General features: G+C 33.3%; 1 long non-coding RNA gene across 4 annotated transcripts; it reads right to left on the bottom strand.

Moving 5' to 3' along the window:
- Window positions 1-932: 932 nt before the first annotated feature.
- Window positions 933-8,389, bottom strand: LOC105049633 (uncharacterized). Of its 4 annotated transcripts, none has more exons than XR_012142826.1 (3): window positions 7,732-8,389; window positions 3,096-4,378; window positions 933-1,742 (listed from the first exon to the last, which is right to left on the bottom strand). It is a non-coding gene; the product is annotated as an uncharacterized lncRNA (long non-coding RNA). The 4 variants fall into 4 exon arrangements; XR_012142828.1 differs by having other exon boundaries at window positions 933-1,721; XR_012142829.1 differs by lacking the exon at window positions 3,096-4,378 and having other exon boundaries at window positions 933-1,721.
- Between the last annotated feature and the right edge of the window lie 6,873 nt (window positions 8,390-15,262).

Genomic DNA, 15,262 nt, shown 5'->3' with positions numbered 1-15,262 from the left:
TATGAAAATTAAATATTTCTCTAATAATATTTAAATAAAAAATAATTTATTCATATTTTTTTATATATTAAAAAAATAACTCCATAACCTATTACCCATTATTTTACGTGACTACTTCCCCATATAAGTTGCTAGAATCTTCTATAATACTTTTTATTATATACATATATTTATTATGTATCATAATTTATATTATATTATATACAATTTAATATATCTTAATATATCATAAAATATAAATATAAATAATAATATTTTATTTTACTATAACATTATATATTATAATATAATATAAAATAATATTATATATTATATCATAAAATAATATTATAGATTAATTATAATAAAATAATAACATGTAATATAAGAATAATAGTACACTGTATTATATCATAATATTTTATAGTAATATTATATTATATTATCATAATAATATAATATATTATTATAAAATATATTATATTTATATAATACAATATTATTATATGATAATAAATATTATATTATATTATATTATATATATTAATGTATTAGATTATATTATATATAATATATAATAATTTATAATGCATGTATTATTATTATATTATTATTATATGATTATATTATTATTGATCAAAGATATTTTAAGAACAAAATAAAAAAAAATTATTTTTTTTATTAATAAAAAAAATTTCTTCCCATTCCATAAACAAATGCTATCCATAAAAAAATAATTTATACATCTAAAAATATATAAAAATATAAAAAAAAAAATTGATCAATGAAAAAATTATCTAACTTTTATATAATATTCATTCATTAAAAAAGAGACCTTTAAGCATATTTATTTCTACTTATTTATTATTCAAAGAGAGAGAGAGAAACGAACTGAAAACAATGCCATTGATATTGGGCTTCTTAATAAAACCCCATCCAATATAGGAGATCAATCACGCAACCCCAAGAGAAAAAGGATAAAGAAAAGAACAAGAAATCAATGTTCTACAGACCAGTTCACTACATAAATGATTCTAGCGCTGAAAAACGTAAACAGAAGAATAAATTCTTAAAAGGAATATCTGGTTTCCCAACTCTACAAACTCATCCATCATCACACATGAAGATTAGCATATGCAAAAGACTGCGCGGTGGTAAGCTCATTATTTTGCCTCTAAAGCTGTCAAACAAACAAAGCAGCTTGAGCTTGGCTCAAGTTCAGGTCGGGAAAAGCTCACATCAAACTCAGTTAATTGAAACCAAATGGATCAAACTTCAGCCAGCAGAATAGGCTCAATACAGTTCAAACAGAGCCAAAAATCAGTCCAACTCAAATATATACATATCTAGCAAAGTTGTATGTATAAATGCATATTAAGATGGAAAGTGAAATAATATTTTAAAAGAAACTATGCAATCTCACGAATACATGCAGAGGTTTGGCAGATTCATGTGCTAGAAATCAACATCTGAGACTTATGTTTTTCATCCCATCAGAAACCTAGTCACACCATCCTCTCAACAAATGGTGCCAGCAAGGTTGCCTGCAGAGCAGAAGACCATCCAAGCTGCCTTGCTACCTACTGTTGCGGAGGATAAACATGGGAGTTTAAAGAGTACTGCTATGCAACCAATGCAGTACTTAATCTGGTTTCCAAATTGACCCACCATCACATATGAAGATCAGCTGCGGCCAAAGATTGCTTGCTGGAAGATTTATCATCATGGCCTCTAGCTGAGGGCTGTCAAACGAACCGAACAGCCTGAGCTCAGATCGAGTTCAGCTCGAGAAAAGCTCAAATCAAGGTCGGTTCGAAAATATACAACTCAAGCTTAAACCAGCATAATAGGCTTAAGTTTCATGTATGCGTGCATGTATTTGCATGTGTATGTTTGAGATGAAAAAAAGCTCAGGACTCTGCACATTTTATCTGACATTATGAAGAAATGAAAGCCCTCATCTTAAGAAATGCTTACAAGTGGTTGCCTGTGAAACAGCAGACCATCCAAGTTATAACTAATTTGGTTTGGCCAAATTTTTGGCTGAGGGTGTTTTTGCTCATATATTTTAAAAAAAAAAAACAATTTTTTGCAACAATTTTTGTATGCATAGAGAGAAATCAGATAAGAAAGAAAAAAAGTGCAACAACGAAAAACTTTTTGAAAACAAGTCATAAAGGAAAAACAACAATGTGCAATTCTCATAAATTTCTCCAAAAGTTGAACAATTTGTCCATCTACAAAACTACATTGAAGCTACTTGTGTGGTGGTGGTGGACTGCTCTTTTTCTTTTTTTCCTTTTTTTTGGGGGCGGGCTGGGGTTCATCTAACAAATCAGATGAAATGAAATGCCTGCAACTGGATTCCTTGCAGAAGATCTGACAACACTGTTATTGATTGTTACAACAGTTATAATAGCCATTATATGCATTTATCATAATTTTTTAGCATTAAGATAATTTTTGTACAATGATATTATAACAATAATGGATGCATAACAATTTTATCTTTCAAATCATTATGCATATTATTTTTTTCAGATGGTACAAACTCTTGGAAAAAAAAAAGTACAAGAATTTGAAGTCTGAAAATACTATTTTATCTAAGAAAGCCGCACACAAGCAAATAGCAGGCAGTATTTTGTATCAACAGACTTGTATAATATTGAAAAATCCATTACAATAATCGTTATCTTTTCCTATATATAGTGGGGGCACCTAAAATTGTTACAACAGCCATCAAAATGTCATAAAACAGTCGTTATTCTGAACTATCAACATAAAACTTGCCCAAAATACTTTAATAACAAAAACGATACCTTTACAATGGATAGACTTTTCTGAGATGACCATTGTTTGCATAATTTAAAGGCCTTATAAATGGTATTTTTTTCATAGCCGCAGCTTAGAAAAGATATGAAAAGAGCTCAAGAATACTCATATTAGACTCAAAGCCAATAAAAGGAAAAAAAATATTAAGATTAGGTACTAATCTTATAGTCTTCTTTTTTCTTTACTTTCTGGTCAAAAATCTTCTAATGTTGTTTAATAAAACTAATAGCTTGAAAAAATGAAGAGGCAAGCAGCACTTTCAATATCAATAGCTATTATTTTACCATGCAGACAAGAAACATTCCATCAGTGCCAAGTCTGGCTGGGTGCATGCTACTTTTCAGAGGGTTCTTGCCAATCTCAACAATCTTAGAGTAAACTAATGTCACACCCGTGATATAAGATCGCGAGCCAAGGGTTGCGGCAACTGTTAGAAACTCATGGAGAACTCTTCCCACAAGCATGCAAAACATTCAAATACAATATCAAATGCATCACAGTTCAGATAATTTAAATAAGTAAAATTCAAAATTCAATTAATTAAACAAATCCAACTAATAAATAAAATCATAAAAGTCTTACTTCACCTAAATCTCAATTAATAATCTTATAAAGCATAATAATAAATCAAAATCTAAACTATGTTGATGTTATCAAATCTTGCTTCTAATCTCTCTCTAAAGTAGTATCCACATCTACAACTATCTAAATCAGAAAAGAAAGAATAGATAATGAACTCAACGGTCCAATAAGTAATGAATATATTAATCGGATAATTTATATGATAACTTAAAATAGAATAGTCAAAATATCATTTACCATTAATCAATGTAAAAAAATAATCAATTCATTTTCAAAACATAAATTCAGTAATTTCAATATCTTTAAAATATTCATATACATAATCATAAATCTAATTTGAAATAAATTATATTTAACTCAATAGTCTTTAACTATGATAACACTTACATCCTGTAACTAGGCCAGAAAAGAACCGTACTTATATCATGTAGAGTGGACCAGAATATTGCACTTATATCTTGTGGAGTAGGCAAAAACAAGATTTTACGTCTCGATGGTATGGAGAGCGTCCCGGCCATCCCGTCCTGTTTCTATGAGAAAACAAGACCATGATGGAGTCGGATCTTCGAAACCCATCCATACCAAAAAAGAAAAAAAAAAGAAGAAAAAAAAAGGAAGATGAAAAAAAGGAAAAAGTAAACGAAACGAAGAAGAAAAATGAAAGAGAGAAAGGAAGGGAGAAGAAAAATGAAAGAAGGGAATGGAGAAAGAAAAAAGGAAGGAAAGAAGGAAGAAAAAAAGAAAAAAAAAAGGAAAAAAAAGAAAGGAAGGGTGACAAAAGAAAGAAAAAAAAAAGAAAGAAAGGTAAAAGAAAAAAAAGAAAAGAAGGAAAGAAAAACAAATAAAGAAAAAAGAAAGAAGAGAGATAGAGGATATCTATCGGGATGCATGACCGAGACAAGACGGGAAAGCGGAGCGTTCCATTCCATGGAGATATCGGGACACCTCCATCTAAAACCTTAGGCAAAAATACCGCACTTGTAGCCTGCAATGTAGAACACAATACCACACTTATGCCTTGTGATAAGGCCAAAAATATAACAATGAGCTCAATAATAATCAAAGTGCCAATCCATAACCCCCAATCGGTAGGATCTAAATATAGTCAGGCTGAGAGACCAAATTAAATACATATGAAAATTTTTTTTATAGAATAATATATATTTTATAATCCAATCAAAATATGCATATATGATATAAAAACAGTAAACAATTAGAGCAATAGTCCAAAAAATATTACTTCAAAATCTATATCAAATTTTATTCAAAATACCATTTCATAAAATTTATAAATCACATATAAATCAATTAACAATTTATTTGATGCCAAAAATAAATATTATATAGATAAAAAATCTAGAAAAGATAGATTATTACTTATCTTGCACAAACAACAAGCAGACAAATCCAACTAGTCCTATGATTCTCCTTTAGAATCTAATATCTGAAATTATACTTTATCAAATTTTACCACGATTATTTTAAGAATAAAAGTTTTGATTTCCAACAGCATCAGAAGGCTATTCAAGCAGAGGTGCTCGACATCCCAATTAATCCGACCATGCAAATGTTATCTAATCATGCTTGAATTAGGATATAGATGGTTCAATAAAAATCATAAATGATCAAATCTAGTAGTATCCGTCTGATTGGGGTGGGGACTAGCATGCTATCCAACAGCCATGAATCAAGATTCTCTTCATCAAGATTGATCAAGGTCATTATAGGGAGACCTTTTATTGGATCAAACAATCTAAGAGAAATAGTGGAGAGAGAAACAATCTAGAGAGAAATAGTGGCGAGAGAAACAATCTAGAGAGAGAAACTTCATAGATAAAGAAAGTAAAGCGAGAAAATGGGAAGAAGAGAAGAGAGAGAAATAGATTGTCTTTCTTTTTTTCCCCTCTTCTTTCTTTGGTTCCATGGCCAAACAGGGGATTACTTCCCCTTCTTCCTGAGAGGACAAAGGAGACTCCACTGGTAGCAGTGGCCATGACCAAAGAACCAGCAATAGAAGGCCACCAAATGGCAGCTAGTAGCCAAGGAGAGAAGGATCGAAAATCCAAGAAAAACAAGAGCTCAGGTCTTCCAAGAAAAACCCCTTGATAGCCAGCTAGAAACCATGATCAACGATCATATAGGATGTGGACAATGATTATTTGAGAGATTAAGGAAACCATACCTCATTTCCAGCCGTTTTAGGGCTAGGACAGTGGTGGGTGGTGTCTGATGAAGACCAATGAGAATGCTGGCAACTCTTTAACTTGGGGCTTTGATCTTTGATGGGAAGGTCAAAGAAGTTTCTTCCCTTTTAAATTGAGCCAAAGGGAGGAGACCAAGTCTCGCTGTCAGCTTCCCCTCGCAAAATCGGGAGGAAGAAGACTCCCGATCTCCTTGATGGGAGTCTTCTTCCTATCTCTTTTTTCTCTGATTTTGGGCCATTTGAGCTTACTAAGACGGTCAAGTGGACCAAGCCCAATCTGTTAATAAGCTCAGGATAGGCTGGGTTGTTACAACTAGCATCTAATGAAGTAAAGAGAATAAGGAAAGACAAATCATGACCACCATCAAATGATTCATTATTTGAAGTTTAGGGTTTAGAAAAATTGTTTAATTAGAATACAATCTCTTTTCCTTGTTTGAATCTTTCCTTCATTTTGTTTTAGAATATTCAATTCACTTGTTGCCATATTTTGTTTTTTTAATTTTTAGATTTGCTGTGGCATGATTTATTGTCTTTCAACCATCTTTTGATCTTAAATTTTCATAGAGAAAGACCTGTATACTGAAAAAGGGAATTTGTTGTCACTTTAGGTGATATTGAAATTGAATGTTTTTTTTTTTCCAAAGAACAAATTGGTACTATTTTTTTGTTTTCCTCTAAATAGATATATGAAATCTGTTGCAGAAAATATGCTTGATTACTTAATTTCTGTTTCTAATTTTTTTAAAACAACATCCAATATTTCTGAATTCACTTCCACTTTTTTTAAAAGTAGTTTTCATCCTTCTCCTCTTGATCCCTCTTTCCACCCGATCTCACTCTCAACCTCATTGCCCTCACTCAACCATGCTAGTTCCCCAAAAACTCAACAACTGACACTACCTTATCCCCAACTGCCACTCCCTTGACTACCTCTTCACCCGATATTGAGCTGTCCCTCATCCTCGACCACATCGTCAACCCCATCCCCCATCCCTCTCCCTGATCACCAGCCATGTTGCCATCTTCGTTGGAAAAAAACTAAAAAAGGACCAAACTAAACATATTTTTTATTGCCAGAAATCTGGAAAAAATAGAGAGAATTTCTATTTTCCTTTGTTAAAAAAAAAGTGATGATGATGCCAAACATAGCCTAAATGTCAATGTAACAAAACCATGTAAAAGAAAGTAGAAAACTTTTAAGGAAGTTACTTCAGATTTGTGATTCTATCATAAAAAAATCATAAACATCAATAAAATTTCAGAAAAATAGAGAGAAATAAATAGGATACTTATCGAAGATTAAAAAAGAGGGAAAGAAGAAGCAAGGAGAGGCTCAGATTCGCCTTCGATCCATCATTCCTCCTCATGAACTATTTCTCAAATGAATGGCTGCAGCGGTTGTCCGTATACCATCAGACCATCCAAGCTGCCAAGCAATTGTTACCAAAAAATACACAGGAGGGGTCTAAAGAGCTTTCATCATCACTGCCTCCACAGATAGGGAACGATCGAGGTTGTATCTTTTGCGCGAAAGAAGGATTCACCTACCTTGGTGCAAATCTAACGTTGGACCAGCCACTGCAAAGATCTCAAAGCACTCCGAACTCCGTCATTCATCTGCCTGCACAGATGTCAAATTGAGCAGTGGATGATCCAAGAGCCACCGGATGCAAAAGAATGCGCAACATAATAGGGTAGCTCAGGGGTTCGAGTTATATCTGGCAGCGGGTAGGGTACCGGCAAAATTTGCCCAACCCGTATCTGAATTCGTTCAGCATCTTGCAACCCAAATCCATCCCAAACCTGATTACGAAAGGAACCAAAAATCCCAAACCCTTCCCATTTAAAATTGGTATACCCGCCGAATACCCAAAACCACCCGATTAACCCTCATACATATTCATATCGTCAAGAGAACATAACTCCATATATAAAAGATTTTGTAGCCAAGGAAGAATACTTTTGATCAAAATCCCATATGCTTGAGAAAAAAACCCAATCGTAAGCTAAGAAACCCGTCCAATCTCCCTCAGATGCTCTCTTTCCCCGCATATCTCCGAAGAAGAGAATGAAATGAAAAGAAAAAGAAGCGAAAATGAAAAAAAAAATGATCAAGTGGGAAAAGGTCTTACCCTTCAATTTTTCCGTCTTTCCTTTGTTTTCGTTGATTTTTCCTCTGTTTTTTTGTATCCTCAGTGTCTCAATCGGGTGGGAGGCTTGGAGCGGCCAAATAGAGAAGCTTAGACGATGGCCAGGGTTTTGTGTTGGTACTTATTATCAATCAATTTATAAACAGAACCGAACTATGGGTAGTGTTAGGCCATCCAAAGATTTGGAGTTCAAATCCTTTAAAGACCTTACAAATGGGAGGAATGACTTGATGAGAAAACCTGTTACCAAATGTGTTATCGGCGACGCAGGCATGGAACCCATCGCCCGAGCTTGAAAGAAAAGAGTAATGCTATGGATATCCGGAAGGGAGGAAGTAAATACCTTCAGAGGGAGTTTGGCACGATCCATCCACGTAATATAGTGCAGAGGAGGGGGGAATGGGGGGATGTTAAACTCACCAATGAGAAAAGAGGGACGGGTGGTACAGCCCGGCGAGGTGAGGCGCCGGCGGAGAATATCTGAGGTAGACCCGGCGTAAGCAAGGTCGGCGACGAACATCAGGCCGCCGTAGTGCCCAGATCTGGCAGCATCCCTGACCGAGAGCAAGGAGAGCGGATGGAAGAGCAAAGAAGCAAGGGTGTGCGTTGGGAAATAGAAATGTGAGATGGGAGAACACATGCCAGTTCACAGCACTAGTACGCCACGTGCGTCGATAATAATTTAAAACTCTTAATAATGGCGGAAGTGGTGATTTCTTGAATCGCAAAACCAAGATCACATTTGTTTTTTATGATTTTTAATATATTTTAAATTATTTTTTTAGAAAAGAAATTATAATTTGTTAGAAAAATTTAAGGCCTCTTATTCTTTTAAAAAAAATCATAAAAAATAAAATAACTAACATCTTTACATATTTTTATTTTCTATTTTCAAAAATTATTTTTTTATTTTCAAAATTTTTATTTTTTATAATTTTTAAAAATTAAAAATTTATATTTTTTATATTAAATAAAATAATTTTATAATTATTTTTTTTGTCATCACTCTGCCATCAACGTAGCTTACAACATCACTCTCCGCTCCCATCCGTTATTATTATAAATTTTATCATCAATTTTTTTTTATAAATTAAATTCTATCATCACTATTATCATCATTTTTATTAATTATATTATTACTATAAATAGATTAGATTAGCTCGTGATCCAATCTGCATCAATTTAGACTTGATCCAATTCATAAAGAGCTTGTGGGGTCGGATTGGGATTTAAATTTAAAACTGTTCTATTTTTTGGATCAGGTTTAAATCTATTAAATTTGGATCCGATCTGACCTAATCCATTTAATTTTTAAGCTAATTTGGAGCTTATACTCATTGATCCAATCTGATTCAGCTCGACTAAATCCAAATTTATAATTGGATCCGAATGGCCGAATCTATACCATAAACCTTGATCTATCATTACCCAAATCTAATGATTTGAGATTTAACATATCCTTCGCATGTATTGGATGCCTCTCAACTGATACTTCTTGATTTGAGATTTTTATTTGTCTCGTGGACTTAATATTTGTTAACATGGGATTTTTCTGTTTCTTAAGTTTAGTTTCTGCAATTGGTTTTTAATGGTTTTGCTGATTTTTTAAATTATGGATCAAAAGAAAAGATTTTCTGTGAAAGCTAGTCGGCTTCTTTTAAATAATGATGATCTGTATCAAACGACAATAAGCTGATTAACAACAATGCATGGATTCTGTGTGGTTTTAGAGATGTGTTGCAGGATCTATGATATCATGATCTTCTTGTAATAATAAATATCCCTCGAGTGCTGTGTTTTGTATAACAGATTGAATGTTGCTTTCTCAATGGGTGATAGCTACCTGCTTTGCTTCTGGTCCGTGAGTTGTTTTCAAGGATTATATGTTATCTATTATTGTTGTGTGGTTGTAGATCGAATCTAGCATCAACAATGCAGGTTGCAATGCATGGAATAATAATTCTTCCATCCTTTGCTACAACTACCAGTCTTGCAAAGCTGATGTATTGGCCAAGATCAAGGATGACCGGAAGAAGGTTGTGGTCATCAACATCATAGTCCTTGTCTTCTTTATCATTGTCTACTCCCGATCACAATCATGTTGCATTGTAAAGAAATAACTGGTTGGTGATCATCTTTAGCTTTAATATTATGATCCGAATTGGACTGAATCATATCCAATTTTTTTTGATAGAGCTAAATTATATATGGATCCAATCCAATCCGAATGATTCATTGTGGCAAAATTTTTGTCTACCGATCCAACCCAATATTCTATTGTATTAGATTTGGATCCCATACTAAAATTTAATCAAAGAATCGGATCAGATCAAGATCACTAATGATCCAATTCAACTTAACCCATTCCACTCCTAACTATCACTATCACTATCTTTAGTGCTACTACCACCAACACCATGACTGTCTTGCCATCATTTCTCTTGCCTTAGCTACATCACCATTACCATCACTACCATCTCTATTACACTGCTAGTCTCCCTACCCCACCACCTCAGATGACTCCATCAATACTACCACAATTTCCACCACAATTGTTATATTTATATTCTCGAAAATAATTGATCATACAAAATCTATTCATGTTTTATATATATTTTTTAAAACAAATAGAAACAAAATTCTAGATTTCATTTTGAAGGTTGAAAATGAAAGTGACACAAAACTGCTCCTTCATGGTTGTTTGATTTTAAAAAAGTGTTAGCATATGTCATTTGACCACTAATCAATATAAAGGAGATGATTTTATATTTAGACATATAATTAGATTGGAATTTTGTATATAGCTATTTCAGAACAATGATAGAACGAAGCTAGCTACAAAAATAGGGTTGAGTCTATGTAATTGGTATCTAACATTCAACACCTATCAAAAAAACATTCCATACCTTTACAACTCAGCTTAACCAAAGAAAATTACAGCTAAATATCTTTAAAAAAATTACAAACTCAACTAGTTGGCAAATTTCGATATCGTGTGCGCATTGTTATAAGAATCCTTCTGAAACAAGAGTGTTATCAAATATAGAAGTGTTAAAATAAAACTTTTAATAAACTTCAGATTTATCTAAACTATATGATAAGGATAAGATAAAGAATTTGACTTACCGAGAGCCTAATTGGATTGGCTTATTAAATTATAATGTAAATAAAGAAAAAAAATCTGAAAGCATATGATCACTGTCATAAGATAAATTTGTGACTCTCATGCTAGTATTTATTGAAATTCTATTCCAAAATATGATCGAGATATCCTCTCTTGAAGCACAATCATGGAGAAGGTTGACAAATCTTTTAAAACTAAGCAAATAAATAGAAGTCAAAGGTGTTTAAACACTAAAGAGATGAAGTAGGAGAGAGAGAAGACTTGAGAAAAGAAATAGGCAACTTTCTTCAATGTCCCGTGCCATTTGTGTTGGGAATAATATCCCAAAGTCAATCGTCAGCCTGTTGACAGTTGTGCTCATTCTTATATTAGTATATGAATTATAAATAAATAAAAATTATTTTAATATTTTTCATCACAAATTGTTTCATCTTCTAATGAACTTCTGTGTTGTGGTGAAGTCCTTAGGACTATTTAGACTCGACAAAGGAGGATTTATCGTTTAGTCCTTAAACCTGTTCGTGATCAAATGATACGTTGTTACCAAGGACGACAATGTTTATCAAGCATAGGTCGTTGTGTGCCATATGGGTTGGTTGTCCTCTTAATCAAGGAGTGTGGAGACACTAGTATGGCATACAGGTGAGATGTAAGGGTACATCTGCACTGAACGTGACCGACTCCGAAGCTTTTTCTCCTATCAAGATTTGCTCCGATGGGATATGGGTATAACTGTCCCTCCGACCTGAGACCGCCACAGTGACTTACAAGCAACTCACTACACTTAGGCACTGGACTACCTGAATTTCTAATTCAGTGACGGAAGGCTGCTGGATGTAGTCAAGTACTTAACTTGTCGGTGCGTATGTCAAGATGAGATTGACCACTCTAGTTCAGGAGCTGTGTACAGTCATATTTTAATTTAGCAAAATCTTGGCAAGGGTAGTCCTAGTGAGGAGTCACAGGACTGTTTGAGTTGAGCACGATTCGGATGATCTAATCAGGATTGACAGTTTAACCCTAAGTCGTCCTAAACATAGGGGTCAAAAGGATGAATTATACAATAACCATATTCACGTAGGTTCTGAGTGTTGCGATTGCGACTATTCGACCTATCCAAATATCGGATACCATTACTAGATGGTCACTTCGATTAGTACAGGAATTGATTCCTGTGCTACCGGCTTAGATTCGAACCTGTAGGGTCACACACATTAGAGGTTCCTATCTGATCTAATGGTTGATGAAGAGTCCTAATGCTCGTGGACTTTGAGTCCTACGTATTTGAAACACTATGATAGAGAATTAAGATTCTCTAATCATGAGTTCCACACATTTTGGATACCGGAGTCAAAAATCTCACTGATTTGGAACTTTTTGATCAGGATTTCATATCGATAGACTCTGATGCCTGATTGCCCATCGAATTTGGACTCAGTATTTATGAGAGATTTAATTAGTAATTTGATCACTAATTAACTCAATTTGATTAAGTAATTATTTTTGGATCAAGTCCAATTGAATTGGATTCAGTTGGGTTTGACCCGATTAGGTTAAGTGTTGACCTAATCGCCAAGGTGGTTTGGTCCCTGATCTGATCAGGGGTTGGACTTAGTCAATTTCTGATTTGATTAAGATTTTATTGAGCCTAATTAAGCCTAATTATGTTAGATTTAATTTAGTCTAATTGTGTCTAACCTATTTTAAATAAGGTTGGTTCAATTGGATTACAAACCACCTTGACTAATCTCCTTGCGCCACCTCACTTCACATGCGTCCATTTGAATTCACGAGAAATGAGTTCTCATGAATTTTCTCCCACACAGAAGCCATCCCATGCCCCTTCTTTGTGCACCATTTTGAATGGATAAGGATGAGATTGGTTGGCCATTCAAATTCAAAAGATGTTTGAATTTGAATGGATAACAAATCTCTGTGCCCACCCTTTATTTTGTGCGCCCCTTCTTCTACACGAGAAAAGGTTTCTCGTATAAAGTCTCCATGCACAAATATGCCCACGCCCCTCTCTTCTCACGCATAGAGTGGATAAGAATGAGTTGGTTGGCATTTGAATTCAAATTCGATTTGAATTCAAATGAGCAACCACTTATCTTTATCCTCTCACGCGGAGAAAATGCTGCAAAGACGTGTTTTGCTCTCTTTTTAAAAGGAAGAGAAGATAGGGCATGCGCTAATCTGATTAGAGAGAAAAAAGGGTGTGAGAAAAGTCTTGTGCGTGAGAAAAAAAAGGAAAAGAAATGAAAAGAAAAGAAACAGAAAGAGGAGCAGGCTTTTCTAAGAGTACCCTAGGATTTCTGCCTAGAGTTCGGGAAGTGAGAAAGTGAGCTACGAGTGTCGTGAGCCCACCAGATTCAGGGAGAGCTTCATCAACCTCTCAAGTGCATCTGCTAACGATCTAGAGCATCCGAGGAGTCGGTAGATCAAGATCAAAGGAGTTCGATCAACATCGGCTGTCAAAATAACTCAATCACGAACTAGCATTCGTGAGGAGCCGATCAGACTGCAAGCTTCATGTGGATAATCCGCAGAGGTCAGATACACTGTGTGGCTACGTTGTGACGATCAGACCTACCCGACGGTGATCAGATTGTGACGATCGACTACCCGCACAAAGATAATATGTTCTAAACACGTAACAGTAAAATATTTACTGTAAAAATTTGAATTTCAAATTTAAATGCATGCTATATATATATATCATATTTAAATCCTTGTGTAGAATTTATACATATTAATTAATTAGATTAATTAATAATTTTTGCTGTAAAATAATAATTTTAAAAAAAATTTAAAATTATCATTTTATCCCTACACTAAAATTTACTTCAAATGGTATCAGAGCGAGATTCTAAAATATGATATAAATTTACATGCATAGATTAAGTTATAATCTAAAAGTTTAAATTTAAAATTTGAAATTCAAAATTTAAAATTTGAATTTTGAAAGTTGTTCGAAATTCAAAATTCAAAAATTTAAAATTCAAATTTTGAAATTTAAATTTTAAAATTTAAAATTTAAAATTTAAAATTTAAAAATTTAAAATTTGTTTAAAATTTTAAATTCAAAATTTAAAATTTAAAATTTTAAATTTAAAAATTTAAAATTTGAAATTTATTTGAAATTTAAAATTCAAAATTTGAAATTTAAAATTTAAATTTTGAAATTGGTATATTTAGATATACTTGATCCAAGTAGCAAGTAGTCTAATTGGGTTGGTTGCCATGGTCATCCGGTCATAGGAGAAAAGTAGGATTTAAAGGCCCTCTCCTCCTATTCGATGGGGTTCTCCTATGGCGGTAGGGGTGCCGCTGCAATTATATCTCATACAGATGAAGCAGCAAAATGACTTAATTGTAAAGGTTCAATTGTAAAATTTATCATGAATATGTTAGATTAGATCTAAAAGAATATTCATGATTTATTTTGATTGAGTTATTTTCTGTTATATAATTAACAATAGGATTGCTGTTTATGAAATGTGCTGATCTATTTGTAAAATGAGTCAACATATTTGGTGAACAGAAAATAAAACCTTTCAAATTTAAAAATTATTTTCGAAAAGTCAAACCCTGACCCATCAGCCCAAATACTTAATTAAAAGAATTAAGTGTTGTCAAGTTGGTCTAGAATTGTGAATTAAGACCTAAGACAATTGCATAAACTTGTGGGTCAATGGGTTAGATGGATTAGATCCATAATTGGGTTAGACCTGAGGTTAGCTTAAAGAAATAGACTAAATTAGAGTAATTGGTCAAATCTAATCAAAAGTTGAATTAAATTAGGTCAAGAACACTCTAGACTCAACTCCAATAGTTGTAGTTGAATGGATCCATATCTTTAACTAGACCAAGATGGACTTAATTCATGGCTACACGGTGGAACCCTATTTACTAAGTTGATCAAATTAAAACTAATGAATCAGTTGATATCTAAGATAAGTTCGGCAGTCTGACCAGTGATTTTTAAGTGGGAGCTACTCGCATTGATTCGATCTCTGACGAGTTAATGGCATATCCTCACCACTGATCTCACTTACCTGGCCAACCTGGTGAGTTAGGTTTTGATTAGATCACTTGGTGATCAGGACTCACCCATATCACTAGATAAATCAGTGTGACTGATTTAGGTGCTCCTAATGCCGACTTTAATTAAATCTTTTTTAATCTGACTTGGTGAAATCAGTGAGATGATTGAAATTGACTGGTTAATTTTTTCTCTTCTATCCTTTAATAAAAATTTTCAAAAATTATTAGGTCTCTAAAATGATTAAGTTATAGTGATAACTAAGTCATAGCCTCCCATTAAGTGAGTGATAATGAGTCCATTAGTTTAATAATCATTAGAGGTCTAAAGGCCTGGTGCTTATT

The sequence above is a fragment of the Elaeis guineensis genome, chromosome 7 (genome assembly GCF_000442705.2).
Source record: "Elaeis guineensis isolate ETL-2024a chromosome 7, EG11, whole genome shotgun sequence".
In the NCBI taxonomy this organism is placed as follows: Eukaryota; Viridiplantae; Streptophyta; class Magnoliopsida; order Arecales; family Arecaceae; genus Elaeis; species Elaeis guineensis.
Note: the sequence above shows the minus strand (reverse complement) of the source record. Positions and strands in the feature narration are given on the sequence as shown.